Raw genomic sequence first — 18215 nt, 5'->3', positions numbered from 1 at the left:
GACCATAAATACCTTCTATTGACAGTGGTTCCATATTTACATTGGTACCGCCCTCCTTGGTCTGCTCTGCTGACCTTGAATGTTGCAATGTTGTCCTTTGCGAGGACTTGATCAGAGTACAGCGGTGAGCTACCTCTGTAAAAATGGAAGGTTTTATCGCGATAGTATCCGGTCACGATGCAGGTAATGGTAACCGTCTCTCCTTTCAAATACACCCCAGTCGGTTTATCAGGGGATATCCTTGGCGTTGTTATCGGATCTGTGGCAAAATGAATGGAAAGAACAATTAGAAATGGATCTGTGGATTATGTGTACGGTGGAAGTTTGGTAACTCAATAACGATTGCGCTGTATTTTCGGGAACAGTTGGAATCGATGGCTGAAGTTCCTCAAAACGGGAATTAACCATTCATTAGTGGAATCAAACTGAGTTGCGAGAGAAAAGAAATAAGTTTGTGGTTCTATTTCCAAAATCAGATTTTAGCCCTGAAATTGCACTCTGCGATACGAGGGGCACATGGAAATGCGTGGATTTGAAATTCCAATTTCTGGTCATTTAGCCTGTGGTGCAAACCGGATTAAAAAGAGTGAACTTCTCTGTTAAACCGTGGAGATTAGAATCTCAAATAAAGGAGGTAAGTGATGGTGGGCTCGATTTCATCATTATCATTCTTGGGGATGAGAATCAATGACCTCACTGGGACTGAATATTGAGCTGAGAGCGTGCTGCACCGTCACATGTCCCGTCTTTCAGATGAGACGTTAAACCGAGGCCCCGGCTGCCGTCTCAAGTGAATGTAAAAGATCCCACGCCACTATTTCGAAGGAGAGCAGGAAAGTTTTCCCTGGTGTCCTGAGCCAAATATTTATCCCTCAATCAACACCACTAAAACAGATTATCTGATCATTATCACATTACTGTTTGTGGGGCCTTGCCGAGTGCAATTTGACCGTCGCGGTTCCTGCATTATAACAGTGACTGTACTTCAAATGTACTTCATTGGCTGTAAAGCGCTTTGGACGTCCAGAGGTCATAAAAGGCGCCAACTAAATGGTACTTCCTTCTTTTATTCAAAAACTGTGGCTGTTTTCCTTGTAACAACGGAGAATGGGGGTAATTTAGTGGCCGTCTTTAAATCTCAGAAGGGATGGGACCGAGTATAGAGACACAGGCGGTTTCCGGGAGCCCGAACGAGTGGAGATTGATAAGTTAAAAATGGTATTTCGGGCAGGGAGCAGGAGGGACATTTTAAAGCAAGTGTTGCGAGGCTGTGGAATGAAGCAGAGACCATGTCAACATTTAAGAATAGGTTCGATCGACGGTTGAAGGGAATTGGGAGCAGAGCACGCACATGGGATTAGGACTATTGCTCGTGTGGAGGATAAACACCAACACGAAGTGGTTGGGCCGAACGGCCTGTTTCCGTGTTGTAATTTCTCCATAATCTGTATGACATCCTTGTATTCCTCCAGCAACCGACTGGAATCAGACAAGCAGAATTGCAGCTGTCTTGCACATTTTAGTTTAAGAATCTCTGCGAAGAGAAATATGTTAAACGTGCATAGAACTTTAGTTAGACCACACTTTGAGTGCTGTCTACAGTTCTGATCTCCATATTACAAAAAGGATATCCATATTACACTGGACAGGTGCAAAGCGATTTATTGGACGATTCGAACACTGAGGGGATACTGAACTGCCTGGGACCCTTTTCTCGAGAAAACAGAAGGTTTAGGGGTGACCTGATTGAGATCTTTAAGATTATGAAGGGATTTGATGCGGTAGACGGAGAGAAAATGTTTCCACTTGTGGGCGAGACCAATACTCGGGGGCCATAAATATAAGAAATTCACCAATAAATCCAATAGGGAATTCTGGAGAAGCTTCTGTGCCGAAAGAATGCTAAGAATGTGGAACTCATTACCACAAGTAGTAGTTTAGGCGAATAGTATTGATGCATTTAAGGGGAAGCTAGATTAATACATGAGGGAGAAAGGAATAGGGTGGAGGAGGCGCTTGTGGAGCATAAACGCCGGCACGGACCTGTTGCGTCGAATGGCCTGTTTCTGTGCTGTAAATTCTATGTAATCGTAGGAAACGAATCTTGTCCAATATTTTTATAAGTCTTCCCATTGGCTCTTGGTTACAGTATTCTCCAGCTACAGTTAACTGTGAGTCACGATTCATTCCTAGACGTTTGTGTTTAAAACAATTAAAACTCTGCAAACAATTATCCAACTTTTAATATTCAGTTGTGGCGATGTTATTGGAATGAAACTTGTCCAATGACAGTGCAATATGCGGCCGGGCATTTTCACCAAATTAGCTGCTCTGTTTTCTGTTTAGTTTCTGTGAAGTGCGGCGTCTATTCACCTGTTCACAACGAATCATTGAATCTTATAGCACAGAAGGAGGCCATTCGGTCCATCGTGCCAGTGCAGACTCTTTGAAAGAGATACGCAATTAGACCAACTCCCACCGCTCTTTACCAATTACCTCTGCATTTTTTTCCTTTTAAAGTATATATACAATTTATTTTGAATGTTATTACTGAACCTGCTTCCACCATCCTTTCAGGCGGTGCATTCCAGATGACAACTCGCTGCGTAAAAATAATTTCCTCATCTCCTACCTGGCTCTTTTGCCAATTACCTTAAACTGTGACCTTTGTTTGCCGAACCTTCTGTCAGTGGGAACAGTTTCTCCCTGTCCACTCTATCAAAACCCATCATCATTTTGCACATCTCTATTGAATCTCCCCTTTTTCATGTCTGCTCTAAGGAGTACAATCATATCTTATCTAATATCGCCACATAACTGAAACATTTGCCTCGTTGTAAAGTTGCAAAAACCCTGCCCTGTCTCACTCACCTGTTACTATTACTGGCGCCGAGTCACTGAACGAGGACCATTTCCATTCCCCGTTAATCCGATAACTATACCGGCACTGGTAATCTCCTTGATCATTTCTGTTGGTTGTTGCAATTTGATACACTGTGCTGCTAGTGGAAAATTGCAGTTCGTTCCCATCTTTGTAAAAGGCATAATTGCCACTCCGGTATTTTTTGTCGTCAAGGCAGTTAATCGTGATGGTTTCTCCGGGTAAGTACACGCCAGTCTCTTCATTCATGGTAATTTCAGGTTTCACCAGAAGTTCTATGTAAAAAAGACATTGACCGTCAATGAGCAGTTACCAACAACGCACGTTGGCGGCTAAGCGGTACAGAGAATGGGAAACTGGGCGCTGCTCTCCCAACCAACAGGAGAACATAGATCAGTTTGTGTTTTCTTATGAGCATAAAACTACAGAGCTATTTTATAGATAGAAGAGAGAAAGCGAGAGAGAGAGAGGATACGGAAAATAGACAGGCAGAAAGAGTGAGAGGGAAAGAGAAGGGGAAACAGCGAGGGAGACAAAGAGAGAGAGACGGACAGACAGACAGAGGGGAGTGAGAGAACCACAGAGAGAGACAAGGAAATGGTAATCAGAGAGAGATGGAGCGACTGAGAGAGATGGAAATCGGGGCGTAGAAGGAAGATTCAACGGGTTAAAAGAGATCACGCCAGAGGCTTGGGAGAGGGCAGGAGAGAAACAGGGAGGAATGAAAAATAGGAGTGGAAGAGAAACAGAGAGAGGAATGAGAGAAGCAGGGAGAAATAGAAAGAGTGGTGTCAACGGGGCTGGATCGGAAGAAAAAATGAGAGAGTGGGCGGGAGGGAGTGACAAGTGCAAGAAGACAATGGGACGAAAGAGAGAGTATGAAAAAGAGAGGCAGGGAATAGACAATGGGCAATGAGAGAGAGAGAGTGTGGTGAAATAGGAGAGGTGACTGAAATGAAAAAGAAATGGAAAGAGGAAGTGAGCGGGAGAAAGAGAGAGAGAAGCTGGACCTTTAACCTCTCCCTCAGCTATCTCTGTCGCTGATTGGCTCGCCGAGCTCACGAACTCCCTTGGTCGAGAAACCACGCCCAACTTAATTTTGGATCTCCGCCAAGCCGGTTGTCCCTTCAACTGAGAATTTGGGAGGAATTTCTTCTCATACAGAGAATGTGAAAGTCGCTGGCAGGTGGAGTGGTTGAAGCAGGTGGCATTGGTGCATCTTAGGGGGGCTAGATGCATACACGAGGGAGAAGGGAACAGAGGGCTGTGGGGGCAGTGTGGGAAGCGGTCATTCGAAACGAATGGTCCGATTCTGTGCTGTACATTCTAACTAATTCTATGTAATCAACCCCCCTACAGAGCTGTGAATATCTTTGGAAAGTTTCGGCCGAACTCCCATTGTTTGAAAGTAATGTGATGTGTGAAAATGCACATTTCTGAGGTGACTGGTACTCCAGCTAATTTTCCCCGCCTGCCTGTTTGGGAGTTAAGCTTTTCCAAACTATATCTAACGAAAGGGAAATATAACATTGTCTCCACACTACCATAAAGAAGGAAAAACATCGATGTTAAATTGTCATGTTCAAAATATTAATTGATTCTCACTTTTCAGTGTCGATTTTATGCGATTCTGCCCAACCCCAAAAGGGATTGATAACAGTGATCATCTTTTGTGTTGGCATTGTTTGCCGACAGATGGCACTAGTGCACGTTTTTTCGGGCATCTGAAGTTGCAACCCAATAAGAACATAAGAAATAGGAGCAGGAGTAGGCCATATGGGCCCTCCAGCCTGCTCCGCCATTCAATAAGATCATGGCTGATCTTCTACCTCAACTCCACTTTCCCGCCCGATCCCCATATCCAGTGATTCCCCAAGAGTCCAAAAATCTGCCGATCTCAGCTTTGAATTTATTCAACGATTGAACATCCAAAGCACTCTGGGGAAGAGAATTCCAAGCATTCAGGACCCTCTGAGTGAAGAAACTCCTTCTCATCTCGTTCCTGAATGGCCGACCCCTTATGTTGGGACTATGGTCTCTAGTTCTAGACTCTCAAGTCAGGGGAAACAGCCTTTCTGCATTTATCCGGTCAAATCGACTATGAATTTTATACGTTACAATGATATCACTTCTCATTCTTCTAAACTCCAGAGAGTTTAGGCCCATTCTATTCAATCTCTCCACATAGGACAATCCTCTTATCCAAAGAATTAATCTAGTGAACCTTTGTTGAACCTTGTCTAAAGCAAGTGTATCCTTCCTTAGGTAAGGAGACCAAAACTGTACACAGTACTCCAGGTGTGGTCTACCAGAGCCCTGTAAAATTGCAACAACGCCTCCTTACTCTTATACTCCAACCCCCTTGCAATAAAGGCTGTCATACCATTTGCCTTCCTAATTGCTTGATTTACCTCCATGTTAAATTTCTATGATTCATGTACAAGGACACCCAAATACCTCTGACTACCAACATTTCTTAGTCTCTCACTTTTGAAAAATATTCTGTTTTTTATTCTTCCTACGAAAGGGAATAACCTCACATTTCCCCACATTATACTCCATCTGCCATCTTCTTGTCCATTCACTTAACCTGTTTATATCCCTTTGCAGCATTTTTAGGACCTCTTCACAACTTACTTCCCCACCTCGCTTTGTATCGTCAGCAAACTTGGATAAATTACACTGGGTCCCTTCATCTAAGTCTTTAATATAGATTGTAAATAGCTGATGCCCAAGCACTGATCCTTGCAGCACCCCACTCGTTCCAGCCTGCCAATCTAAAAATGAACCGTTTATACCTACTCTCTGTTTTCTGTCCGTTAACCAATGCTCAATCCACGCTAATACATTACCCCAATCCCATGAGCCCTAATCTTGTGTAACAGCCTCTTGTGTGGCACCTTATTGGATGCCTTTTGAAAATTTAAATATACTACATCCACTGGTTCTCGATTATCGACCCTGCAAGTTACATCCTCAATAAACTCTAATAGACTGGTCGAATACGATTTCCCTTTCATAAAACCGTGTTGACACTACCTAATCATATTATGTTTTTCTAAGTGCCCTTTTACAGGCTAACTCTCTCCCTCCTTTCTTGAATAGCGGGTTTACATTTGCTACCTTCCAATCCACAGGGGCTGTTCTAGAAACGACGAAATTCTAGAAGAACAAAACCAATGCATCCACTATCTCCACAGCCACCTCTTTTAGAACCCTACGATGAAGACCATCAGGTACAGGGGATTTGTTGGCCTTTAGCCCCATTAATTTCTCCAGGACTTTTTCTTTACTAATCTTAATTGCTTTAAGTTCCTCACTCTCATTAGACCCTTGGTTCCACATTATTTCCGGTATGCTTTTTGTGTCTTCTACTATAAGACAGATATAAAGTATTTGTTTATCGTCTCTGCTATTTCCTTATTCTCCATTATAATTTCTCCTGTCTCTGCCTTTAAGGGACCCACGTTTACTTTCGCTAATCTCTTCCTTTTTACATACTTGTAGAAGCTCTTATAACCTGTTTTTATATTTCTTGCTAATTTACTCTCAAGCTCAATTTTCTCCTTCTTTATCAACTTTTTGGTCATCCTTTGCTGATTTCTAAAACCCTCCCAATCCTCAGGCTTACTACTCCTTTTGGCACAATTGTAAGCCTTTTCTTTTAATCCAATACTATCCTTAACTTCTCTAGTTAGCCACGGATGGATCACTTTTCCCATGGATTTTTATTCCTCAAGAGAATATATATTCGTTGATAATTATGAATGATTTCTTTAAATGTTCGCCATAGCTTATCAACCACCATATATTTTAATCTAATTTCCCAATCTACCTTCGGCAACTCGCCCCTCATACTTACATAATTAGCTTTGTTTAAATTTAAGTCCCTAGTTTCGGACTTAACGCTCAAACACAATGTGAAATTCTATCATATCTTGATCACTCTACCCCAGAGGATCCTTGACTCTAAGATTACTAATTAACCCTGTCTCATTACACAATACCAGATCTAAAATAGTCTGTTCCCTAATTGGTTCCTCGACATCTTCTTCCAGAAAACTGCCTCGAATGCATTCCATGAACTCTTCCTCCAGACTACTTTTGCCAATTTGGTTTGCTCAGTTTATATGAAGATTAAAGTCCCCCACGATTATTGCATTAACCTTGTTACATGCTCCTCTAATTTCCAGATTTATACTCTGTCCAACACTGTATCTACCGTTAGGGGGCCTCTAAACTACACCCACCAGTGTTTTCTGCTCGTTGTTATTTCTCAACTCCACCCATTCTGATTCTACTTCCTGATTTTTTGAGATAAGATGTTTCTCTCTGTATCTCATCTTTTATTATCAAGGCTACCTTCAACAACGTCCCCACACACCCGCCACAAACTTTTCCATATTGCCTCACTTTTCCAAAAATCAAGTAACCTGGAATATTTTGATAGATTTTTGTTCGGCAAGGTTATTGAGGGATATGGAACCTAGCCGGGTAAATGGAGTTAAGATTCAGTTCATAGAATTACATAGAATTACACAGAATGTACAGGGCAGATACAGGCCTTTCGGCCATACATTTCCATGCTGGTGTTTATGGTACACACGAGCCTTGTCCCTCCCTCCAAATCTAACCCTATCTGCACATCCTTCGATTCCTTTCTTCCTTATGTGTTTATCTAGCTTCCTCTTAAATGCCTCTCTGCCAGTTGCCTCAACTACAACATGTGGTAGCGAGTTCCACCGTCTAACCACTCCCTGGGTTCTCCTGAATTCCCTATTTATTAGTGACTACCTAATATTTATGGCCTCTAGTTCTGGTCTTCCCCGCAAGTGGAAATATCATCACTACGTCTTCCCTAACAAACCATTTCATAATCTTAAGACCTCTATCAGGTTACCCATCAGTCTTCTCTTTTCCGGAGAAAAGCGCCCCAGCCTGCTCAATCTTTCCTAATAGGTATAACCTCTCAGTTCTAGAATGAGCCTAGTAATTCTTTTTACACTTTCTCCAGTCCCCCAATGTGCTTTTTATAATATGGAGATCAGATCAGTTCAAGTCCTCCAAGTGTGGTCTAAGCAAGATCAGTCATGGTCTAAAGGAATGGTGGAATAAGCTCGAGGGGCCGAATGGTCAACACCTGTTCCTGTGTCCCTATGTTCCATCTGGAGTGTTGTTTGCAGTTCTGTAACCCACGACAGAGTAAGTGTATAGATGTGCTGTCCATAACATGGACATATCCCATAGTGCCTTCGCAATGACAGCTGCTGAGATACAGACCTGTATTACTGCTACCAATGACACAACACGATTGGTTACAGTAATCAAATTCATTTACATAAAAACTAACTGAATGATTTAGCAGTCTAGAACAGTAGTTATTAAATTTCATTATTTTAGAGAAAAACGTCGACACTAACCTTGAGAAATGCTCCGCCGAGCCCCAAAGACAACTAAAAGGAGAAAACATTAATTAGTTAAATTAACACCAACACCTTTAGACGATCAACATAACAAGCTGATTTTCGTGAATTGTTTTATGGATATTTCTCAGTGTGATTGCATTGGTGGCATTTTGGTCCGTTTCGGTTAAACTCCCACTCCAGAACTTGAGACATTTCCAGATTTCCACTACCCTTTGTTTGAAAAAGTACTTCCTGCTTTCACTCCAAATGGTCCAGCTCTAATTTTAATACCATGCCTACTTGTTCTCGATTCCCCTCGATAACTGAATAAAATCAATCGAGACGTCCCTTTGTAAAACATTCCAATTACCCACGGCAAGTATTAAAAGCTGCCCTTGGGCCTAATGACACAAAACCGCATGAAAACTTGTTCAAAAAACACGAAAGGCCCATTTTGTGGCTGAGTGAAACCGTCAGTAAAAGACAAGGGAAAGCAACTGATGTGGAGTGTGTGTGCAGACACTGTGTATCTTTACAGATCTTCACATGCGTCCACATCACGAAACAGAATTGCAATGAAAGCGTCGGAGCTCCAATATGGAATCGATGGATGCATTAACGGTGGGAATTGAGATTTTAAAAATTGCAGATTATGGGGTTAATGCTGAGCACAACGGACAGCTGCAGCACTGTGTTTGTTGAAGGGCGTTAGTCTCCAGCCACTGTGCAGGTCTATTTCTCAGTGATGTGGTGAACTCGAGCATACTGAGGGAGGAAGTTAAGTTTAAATAATGAGATGCGAAAGTTGTATGAATTTACTGGAAACCGATACTTTTACAAACAATTTACTCACTGTCACAAATTGCACAATCCGGGTGTCCTCGGCATGGAAGGAGGAGGAAAATCGAATGCCAATAAGTAAAGCAGCAAAAAATATTTCAGGCTGAAGTTAATTGCGACAGGAAATGTTCACAATGGACACCTGAGGTTTCAGCTCAGAAGCGCTTCACCTCAGACAAACAGGAAGTTAAACACTGACAGTAAGAGCAGAGCATCAGAACCAAGGATGTGTTTAAACACATTGAATGAAAATACATTGAGGCAATCTTTGTAATACGTTTCAAACAGAATAATTAATTTTCGAATGCCACCACAATTACAATCATAAAATTATACAACCTTGCAACGCAGAAGGAGGCCATTCAGCCCATTGTGCCTGTGCCAGCTCCTTAACATAGAAACATAGCAAAAAGGAGCAAGGGTAGGCCATTCGGCCCTTCGGGCCTGCTCCACCCTTCAAAATGATCATGGTTGATCATCTAACTCAGTACCCTGTTCCCGCTTTTTCCCCATATCCATTGATCCCTTTAGCATTAAGAAATATATCTATCTCCTTCTTGAATACATCTAATGACTTGGCCTCCACTGCCTTCTGTGGTGGAGAATTCCACAAGTTCCCCACCCTCTGAATGAAGAATTGTCTCCTCATCTCGGTTCTAAATGGCATATCCCGTATCCTGAGACTGTAACCCCTGGTTCTGGACTCCCCAGCTATCGGGAACATCCTCCTTGCATCTAGTCTGTTTAGTCCTGTTAGAATTTTATATGTTTCGATGAGATCACCTCTCATTCTTCTAAACTCTAGTGAATATAGGCCTAGTCGACCCAGTCTCTCCTCATACGTCAGTCCTGCCATCCCAGGAATCAATCTGGTAAAACTTCGTTGCACTCCCTCGATGGCAAGGACATCCTTCCTCAGATAAGGAGACCAAAACTGCACACAATACTCTAAATGTAGTCTCACCAAGGTCCTATATAACATCCCTGATCCTGTACTCAAATCCTCTTGCAATGAAGGCCAACATACCATTCGCCTTCCTAACTGCTTGCTGCACCTGAATGCTCACTTTCAGCGACTGATGTACAAGGACACCCAGGTCTCATTGCACCTCACCTTTTCCCAATCTATCACCATTCAGACAATAATCTGCCTTTCTGTTTTTACAACCAAAGCGGATAAACTCACATTTATCCACGTTATACTGCATCTGCTATGTTCTTGCCTACTCATTCAACTTGTCTCGATCACATTGGAACCTCTTTGCATCCTCCTCACAGCTCATATTCCGCCCAGCTTTGTGTCATCTGCAAGCTTGGAAATGTTACATTGAGTTCTCTCATCCAGTTCATTGATATATATTGTGAATAGCTGGGGCCCAAGCACTGATCCCTGCGGTACCCCACTGGTCACTGCCTGCCACCCGGAAAATGACCCGGTTATTCCTACTTTCTGTTTCCTGTCTGTCAATCAATTCTCAATCCATGCCAGTATATTCCCCCAAATCCCATGTGCTTTAATTTTGCACACTAACCTCTTTGGTGGGACCTTATCAAAAGCCTTCTGAAAATCCAAATACAACACATCCACTGGTTCTCCCCTATCTATTCTACTAGTTACAGTCTCAACAACCTTTAAAGTGCTATCCAATTGTCCCAGCCGCCTGCACTTTGTCCATAGTCCTGCATGTTTTTTTCCCCGTTAAAGTATTTACCCAATTCCATTTTGAAAGTTACAAATAGAGTTGCAGTAACAGACTGATTCTCGGGCATTCATTTATTAATAAAATTGAATTCAATTCTGTTAAAATACATGCAGAGATGGAATCCCACCTTGTGTCTCCTGTATTTGATATAAGGCGACTTATATACAAACTGATTGGGAGAAATAGGAGAATATAATCAGCATCTTAATCGTGTATTATGCTGCAAATTTAACTGGGCCTTGAAACCAAACTAATTTATTTCTGAGTCCAAATTGTTAAAGTTATTAAAATGACGTTGAAACCACAAGATCTAATTGACATTTTCACGAGAAAGAAATCTATTTGTTCCAGTTTCCACCATTCATTTATCTAAAATGTCAAGTCACCTTGTAGCTCGGTTGGAAATGTAGTCAACTTGAAATTGTAGTAAGCAGTGAGGAGGATAGTAGCAGACTTCAGACAGACTGGTAATAAAATGGGCAGACACATGGCAGATGACATTTAATAGAGAGAAGTGTGAAGAGATGCATTTTGGGAGGAAGAATGCAGCGAGGCAATATAAACCAAATGGTGCAATTTTAAAGGTTTTGCAGAAACAGAGAGACCTGGAGGTGTATGTACACAAATCATGAAAGGTGGCAGTACAAGTTAATAGATCTGTTCAAAAAAATTATAGGATCGATGGCTTTAAAAATAGACATTTACCTGACGAAGGAGGAAGCCTCCGAAAGCTTGTAGATTTCAAATAAAAATTGTTGGACTATAACTTGGTGTTGTAAAATTGTTTACAATTGTCAACCCCAGTTCATCACCGGCATCTCCACATCATTTAAAAATAGAGGCAGAGAGAAAAGAAGCAAAGAGGTTATGCTTAACATTTATAAATCATTGGTTTGACCGCAGCTGAAGTGCTGCGTCCAATTCTGGGCACCACATTGTTGGAAGGCGGTCAAGACCTTACAGAGGGAGCAGTGGAAATTTATTGGAATGATACCAAGGATAGGGAACGTCAATTAATTGGAGAGACTAGAGACTCTGGAATTGTTCTCCTTAGAGCAGAGAAAGTTAAACGATGATTTAATAGAGGTGTTCAAAATCATGAAGGGTTTTGATAGATTAAATAAGGGGAATATATTTGCACTGGCAGAAGAGTCGGTAGCCAAAAGGTACTGATTGAAATGAATTGGCAAAAGAACCAGAGGCGAGATGAGGAGAATTTGTTTTTGCAGTGAGGTCTATCGAGATATCTGTTTGCAAATAATCCCAATAATCCATAGTCAGTGTCAAAATGTGCCTTTGTGCCTATTGACACAAAACAGCGTGAAAAGTTCTTCAAAATGTACAAAAGCCCCGTTTTGGGACTGAGTGAAACCGTCACTGAAAGATAAAGGAAAGCAGCTGGGTTGGGTGTGTGTCCAAACACTGTGCATTTTTACAGATTCCCACATCTCAACACCACAGAAATGCAATAGAAGTGTCGGAGCTCTATTATGGGATGGATGGATGGATGCATTAACGGTGGGAGTTGATACGAAAACATTGGAAATTAAAAGCTTCATGCTAAGCCCAACGGGCAATTGCAGCACTGTGTTTATTGAAGGACATTAGTCTCCACCCACTATACAGATCTATATCTCAGTGATATGGTCAGCTCTAGCATACTGAAAGAGGAAGTGGAGTCTAAATAATGAGAACCGAATGGTGTTTGAATTCACTGTAAACTGATACTTTTACAGACACTTTACTGACTGTCACGAATATCACAAAATGAGTGTCATCGCTTTGGAGGGCAAGATCCAAGATGAATAAGTAATGAATTTAAAAATATTATGCAATACATTTTGGTCAGAGGAGTAAGGAGGCCACGTATTCCTTGGAAAATAAGAATCAAAATGGGGTATAGGAGCGAAGGAATCCTGGGGTACAGATTTACAAGTTGCGTTCTTGATTAGGGAGAACATCACGGCAGTAGTGAGAGGGGATATATCCGAGGGTTCGCCCACTGAGTCCATATGGGTAGAACTGAAAAATAAGAAGGGAGAGATCACTTTGATAGGATTGTACTACAGACCCCCAAATAGTCAACGGGAAATTGAGGAGCAAATATGTAAGGAGATTACAGACAGCTGCAAGAAAAATAGGGTGGTAATAGTAGGGGACTTTAACTTTCCCAACATTGACTGGGACAGCCATAGCATTAGGGGCTTGGATGGAGAGAAATTTGTTGAGTGTATTCAGGAGGAATTTCTCATTCAGTATGTGGATGGCCCGACTAGAGAGGGGGCAAAACTTGACCTCCTCTTGGGAAATAAGGAAGGGCAGGTGACAGAAGTGTTAGTGAGGGATCACTTTGGGACCAGTGATCATAATTCCATTAGTTTTAAGATAGCTATGGAGAAGGATAGGTCTGGCCCAAAAGTTAAAATTCTAAATTGGGGAAAGGCCAATTTTGATGGTATTAGACAGGAACTTTCAGAAGTTGATTGGGAGAGTCTGTTGGCAGGCAAAGGGACGTCTGGTAAGTGGGAGGCTTTCAAAAGTGTGTTAACCAGGGTTCAGGGTAAGCACATTCCTTATAAAGTGAAGGGCAAGGCTGGTAGAAGTAGGGAACCTTGGATGACTCGGGAGATTGAGGCACTAGTCAAAAATAAGAAGGAGGCATATGACATGCATAGGCAGCTGGGATCAAGTGGATCCCTTGAAGAGTATAGAGATTGCCGGAGTAGAGTTAAGAGAGAAATCAGGAGGGCAAAAAGGGGATATGAGATTGCTTTGGCAGATCAGGCAAAGGTGAATCCAAAGAGCTTCTACAAATACATAAAGGGCAAAAGGGTAACCAGGGAGAGAGTAGGGCCTCTTAAGGATCAACAAGGTCATCTAAGTGCGGAACCACAAGAGATGGGTGAGATCCTGAATGAATATTTCACATCGGTATTTACGGTTGAGAAAGGCATGGATGTTAGGGAACTTGGGGAAATAAATAGTGATGTCTTGAGGAGTGTACATATTACAGAGAGGGAGGTGCTGGAAGTCTTAACGCGCATCAAGGTAGATAAATCTCCGGGACCTGATGAAATGTATCCCAGGACGTTATGGGAGGTTAGGGAGGAAATTGCGGGTCCCCTAGCAGAGATATTTGAATCATCCACCGCTACAGGTGAGGTGCCTGAAGATTGGAGGGTAGCAAATGTTGTGCCTTTGTTTAAGAAGGGCGGCAGGGAAAAGCCTGGGAACTACAGACCAGTGAGCCTGACATCTGTAGTGGGTAAGTTGTTAGAGGGTATTCTGAGGGACAGGATCTACAGGCATTTGGAGAGGCAGGGACTAATTAGGAACAGTCAGCATGGTTTTGTGAGAGGAAAATCATGTCTCACGAATTTGATTGAGTTTTTTGAAGGGGTAACCAAGAAGATAGATGAGGGCTGTGCAGTAGACGTGGTCTACATGGACTTCAGCAAAGCATTTGACAAGGTACCGCATGGTAGGTTGTTACATAAGGTTAAATCTCATGGGATCCAAGGTGAGGTAGCCAATTGGATACAAAATTGGCTTGACGACAGAAGACAGAGGGTGGTTGTCGAGGGTTGTTTTTCAAACTGGATGCCTGTGTCCAGCGGTGTGCCTCAGGGATCGGTGCTGGGTCCGCTGTTATTTGTTATTTATATTAATGATTTGGATGAGAATTTAGGAGGCATGGTTAGTAAGTTTGCAGATGACACCAAGATTGGTGGCATTGTGGACAGTGAAGAAGGTTATCTAGGATTGCAACGGGATCTTGATAAATTGGGCCAGTGGGCCGATGAATGGCAGATGGATTTTAATTTAGATAAATGTGAGGTAATGCATTTTTGTAGATCGAATCGGGCCAGGACCTACTCCGTTAATGGTAGGGCGTTGGGGAGAGTTATAGAACAAAGAGATCTAGGAGTACAGATTCATAGCTCCTTGAAAGTGGAGTCACAGGTGGATAGGGTGGTGAAGAAGGCATTCAGCATGCTTGGTTTCATTGGTCAGAACATTGAATGCAGGAGTTGGGATGTCTTGTTGAAGTTGTACAGGGCATTGGTGAGGCCACACTTGGAGTACTGTGTACAGTTCTGGTCACCCTATTATAGAAAGGATATTATTAAACTAGAAAGAGTGCAGAAAAGATTTACTAGGATGCTACCGGGACTTGATGGTTTGACTTACAGGGAGAGGTTAGACAGACTGGGACTTTATTCCCTGGAGAGTAGGAGGTTAAGGGGTGATCTTATAGAAGTCTATAAAATAATGAGGGGCATAGATAAGGTCGATAGTCAAAATCTTTTCCCAAAGGTAGGGGAGTCTATAACGAGGGGGCACAGATTTAAGGTGAGAGGGGAGAGATACAAAAGGATCCAGAGGGGCAATTTTTTCACTCAAAGGGTGGTGAGTGTCTGGAACGAGCTGCCAGAGGCAGTAGTAGAGGCGGGTACAACTTTGTCTTTTAAAAAGCATTTGGACAGTTACATGGGGAAGATGGGTATCGAGGGATATGGGCCAAGTGCAGGCAATTGGGACTAGCTTAGTGGTATAAACTGGGCGACATGGACATGTTGGGCCGAAGGGCCTGTTTCCATGTTGTAACTTCTATGATTCTATGATTAACAATAACAAAGAAAGTTAACAAGACCATAAAAAGCAAACACAGCACTGGGGTTCATTTCTATAGCAATAGAATTGAAAAGCAGAGACATTATTTTAAACTTATACAGAACCTTAGTTGGACCACGCTTAGATAACTGTGCTGAGTTCTGGTCGCCACATTTAAAAAAAGACGGATGCAGAGGCACTGGAGAAGGTGCAAAAAAGATTCACAAGAATGAAACCAGAACTGAGTGGTTACGCCCATCAGGAAAGATTGAACATGCTGGGGATCTTTTCTCTAGAAAAGAGAAGGCTGAGGGGTGACATGATAGAGGTTTTGAAAATTATAAAGTGGTTCGATAGGGTAATCGTAGAGAAGACATTCCCACTTGTGAGACAGTTCAAATCCAGGAGCCTAAATATAGAATAGTCACAATAAATCCAACAGGAGAAACTTCTTTACCCAGAGAGTGGTGAGAATGTGAAACTTGATGCATCATGGAGTAATTGGGGCGAATAGTATAGATGCCTTTAAGGGCAAATTATATAGGTACATGAGAGATAAAGGTGTTGGAGGATATGCTGATAGGGTTAGATGATATAGGGGGCGAGACTCGCGTCGAACATAAACACCGGCACAGACCAATTACGCCGAATGGCCTGTTTCCATGCTGTAAATTCTATATAACATCAGACTGAAGTTAGCAGTGAGAGCAAATACATCAAACCGAAAACTGTGGTTAAACATTTTGAATGTAAATTCACTGTCAATCTTTCTGATATGCTTTCAACCGAAAGTTAATTACCACCAATATTAAAGGTGTAGTAACAGAATTATTCATGGGCATTGATTTATTAATAAAATTCAATTCTAGTCACTTAAAATACATAGACATATTTAATATTGCAACTAACATCTCCTAAGCTATGAATAAGGAGATGTATTTAGGGACAGCATTCGATCAGAATAGGAGAAAGCAGAGGAAACAAACAGTCTCACGGCAAGAGGAGGACAATGCCTCAGGAAACTGACCATTCACAATTTCAGCTGGTTTGGGGCCCGGAATCGAAGTTGGACAGTCAGCTCTTTATTCCGAATAAGGTCAAGGGATCAGGAGGTGGGTCTAATGGGCAAGCTCAGCTCGGAAAGTACATGCGTGGAGATCGGAGGGAAACTAGAAAAAGGCTCAGGATCAGGGCTGGGTGATTGGAGAGCCTAAGGAGAGGTTGGGCGTGGTGATATTGGGAATTGTGGGATGCAGCAGAGGCACCTGAATGGATGGTCTTAATCTTAGTGACTTCGGTTGTGTGGAGAAACTGGAAAAACTGGGATTGTTCTCCTGAGAGCAGAGAAGGTTAAGTGGAGATTTAATAGGTGTGTACAAAATTATGAAGGGTTTTGATCGAGTATGAAGGGAGAAACTGGTTCCACTGGCAGGAGGGTCGAGAATCAGAGGATATAGATTAAAGTTAATTGGCAAAAGAACCAGAAGGAGATGAGGATAAATTTTGTTCCGCCAAAAATTGTTCTGATCTGGAATGGTGGTGGAAGCAGATTCAATAGTAACTTTCAAAAGCGAATTGGATAGAAACTTGAAAAGGGAAAAACTGCAGAGCGATGGTGAAAGATCAGGGGAGTGGGATTAATTTGACAGCTCATTTAAATGCTGTCACATTCATGACGAGCCAAATGGCCGTCTTCTGTGCTGTAAGACTTCTTGAAGTTCACTAGGTCCTCGTATTTGTTGGAGGAGAGTGTGGAGGGGGCTGGGAAAGAGATTTATGGAGATTGTGTGTTGTGGGCAAAAGAAGCTGGAGGTTATCTTTGGTCCCCAGGGTCATTCTGGAGCAGCAGGCGGTTTTCAGAGAGGACATAGTGCTTGTTCTAATTCTGGGTCAGCCATATCTGGTGATGGATGGCTAAACCAGTGGTGATCCAGATATGCTCAAGTCTGCACCCCTTGGAATTAAACCAGCAGGAACGATCAGGATAGAAGAGAGTAAACGTTTTACTCGGGGCAAAGGCATCAACGGTTGAAGAACGGAAGTGGTTGAGAAGTTACACAGCCGCAGAAGTATGATGACAAATGGCGGGTCAAAGTCGAGGCAACAGAGAGTGTGAAAGTGTTTATTCCAAAGTTGGAACGCAGAAGTAATTTGATTTGAAGTAAGTAAGGAGATGTAGATTATGATGGTTGCAAGGAAGTGACCGAGGCCTTGGCAGTGTACAACTCTGGGCACCACACTTTAGGAAGGATGTCAAGGTCTTGGAGAGGGTAAAGAGGAGATTTACCCGGATGATACCAGGGATGAGGGACTTCAGTAATGTGGAGAGATTGGAGAAGCTGGGGTTGTTCTCCTTAGAGCAGGTAAATGTAAAGGCAGACCTAATAGAGGTATTCAAAATAATGAGGGGCTTTGATAGATCAAGTAGAGTGAAATTGTTTCCGCTGGCAAGTGGTCTGTAACCAGAGGTCACAGATTTCAAATAGTTGGCAAAAGAACTGGAGGGAAATGAGGAGAAATGTTTACATAAAGAGGTTTGCGAAGATCTGGAACACACTACCTGAAAGGGTGATGGAAGCAGATTCCATCGGAACTTTCAAAGGGCAATTGAACATGTACTTGAAGGGGACTAATTTGCAGGGTTATGAAGAAAATAATTCGGGTGTGTTACTAATTTGGATTGCTCGTTCAAGGAGCCAGCATAGACTCGACGGCCGAAAGGCCTCCTCCCACGTTGTAAGATTCTATGATTCTATGTTTCTTGTCAACTTG

At 42.3% G+C, this 18215-nt stretch overlaps 1 pseudogene; it reads left to right on the top strand.

The window, feature by feature from the left end:
* The window catches only part of LOC137316718 (zinc finger protein 229-like), a 346515-nt pseudogene that overhangs the window by 293940 nt on the left and 34360 nt on the right, over nt 1-18215 (top strand).

The sequence above is a fragment of the Heptranchias perlo genome, unplaced genomic scaffold (genome assembly GCF_035084215.1).
Source record: "Heptranchias perlo isolate sHepPer1 unplaced genomic scaffold, sHepPer1.hap1 HAP1_SCAFFOLD_60, whole genome shotgun sequence".
Classification (NCBI taxonomy): domain Eukaryota; kingdom Metazoa; phylum Chordata; class Chondrichthyes; order Hexanchiformes; family Hexanchidae; genus Heptranchias; species Heptranchias perlo.
Note: the sequence above shows the minus strand (reverse complement) of the source record. Positions and strands in the feature narration are given on the sequence as shown.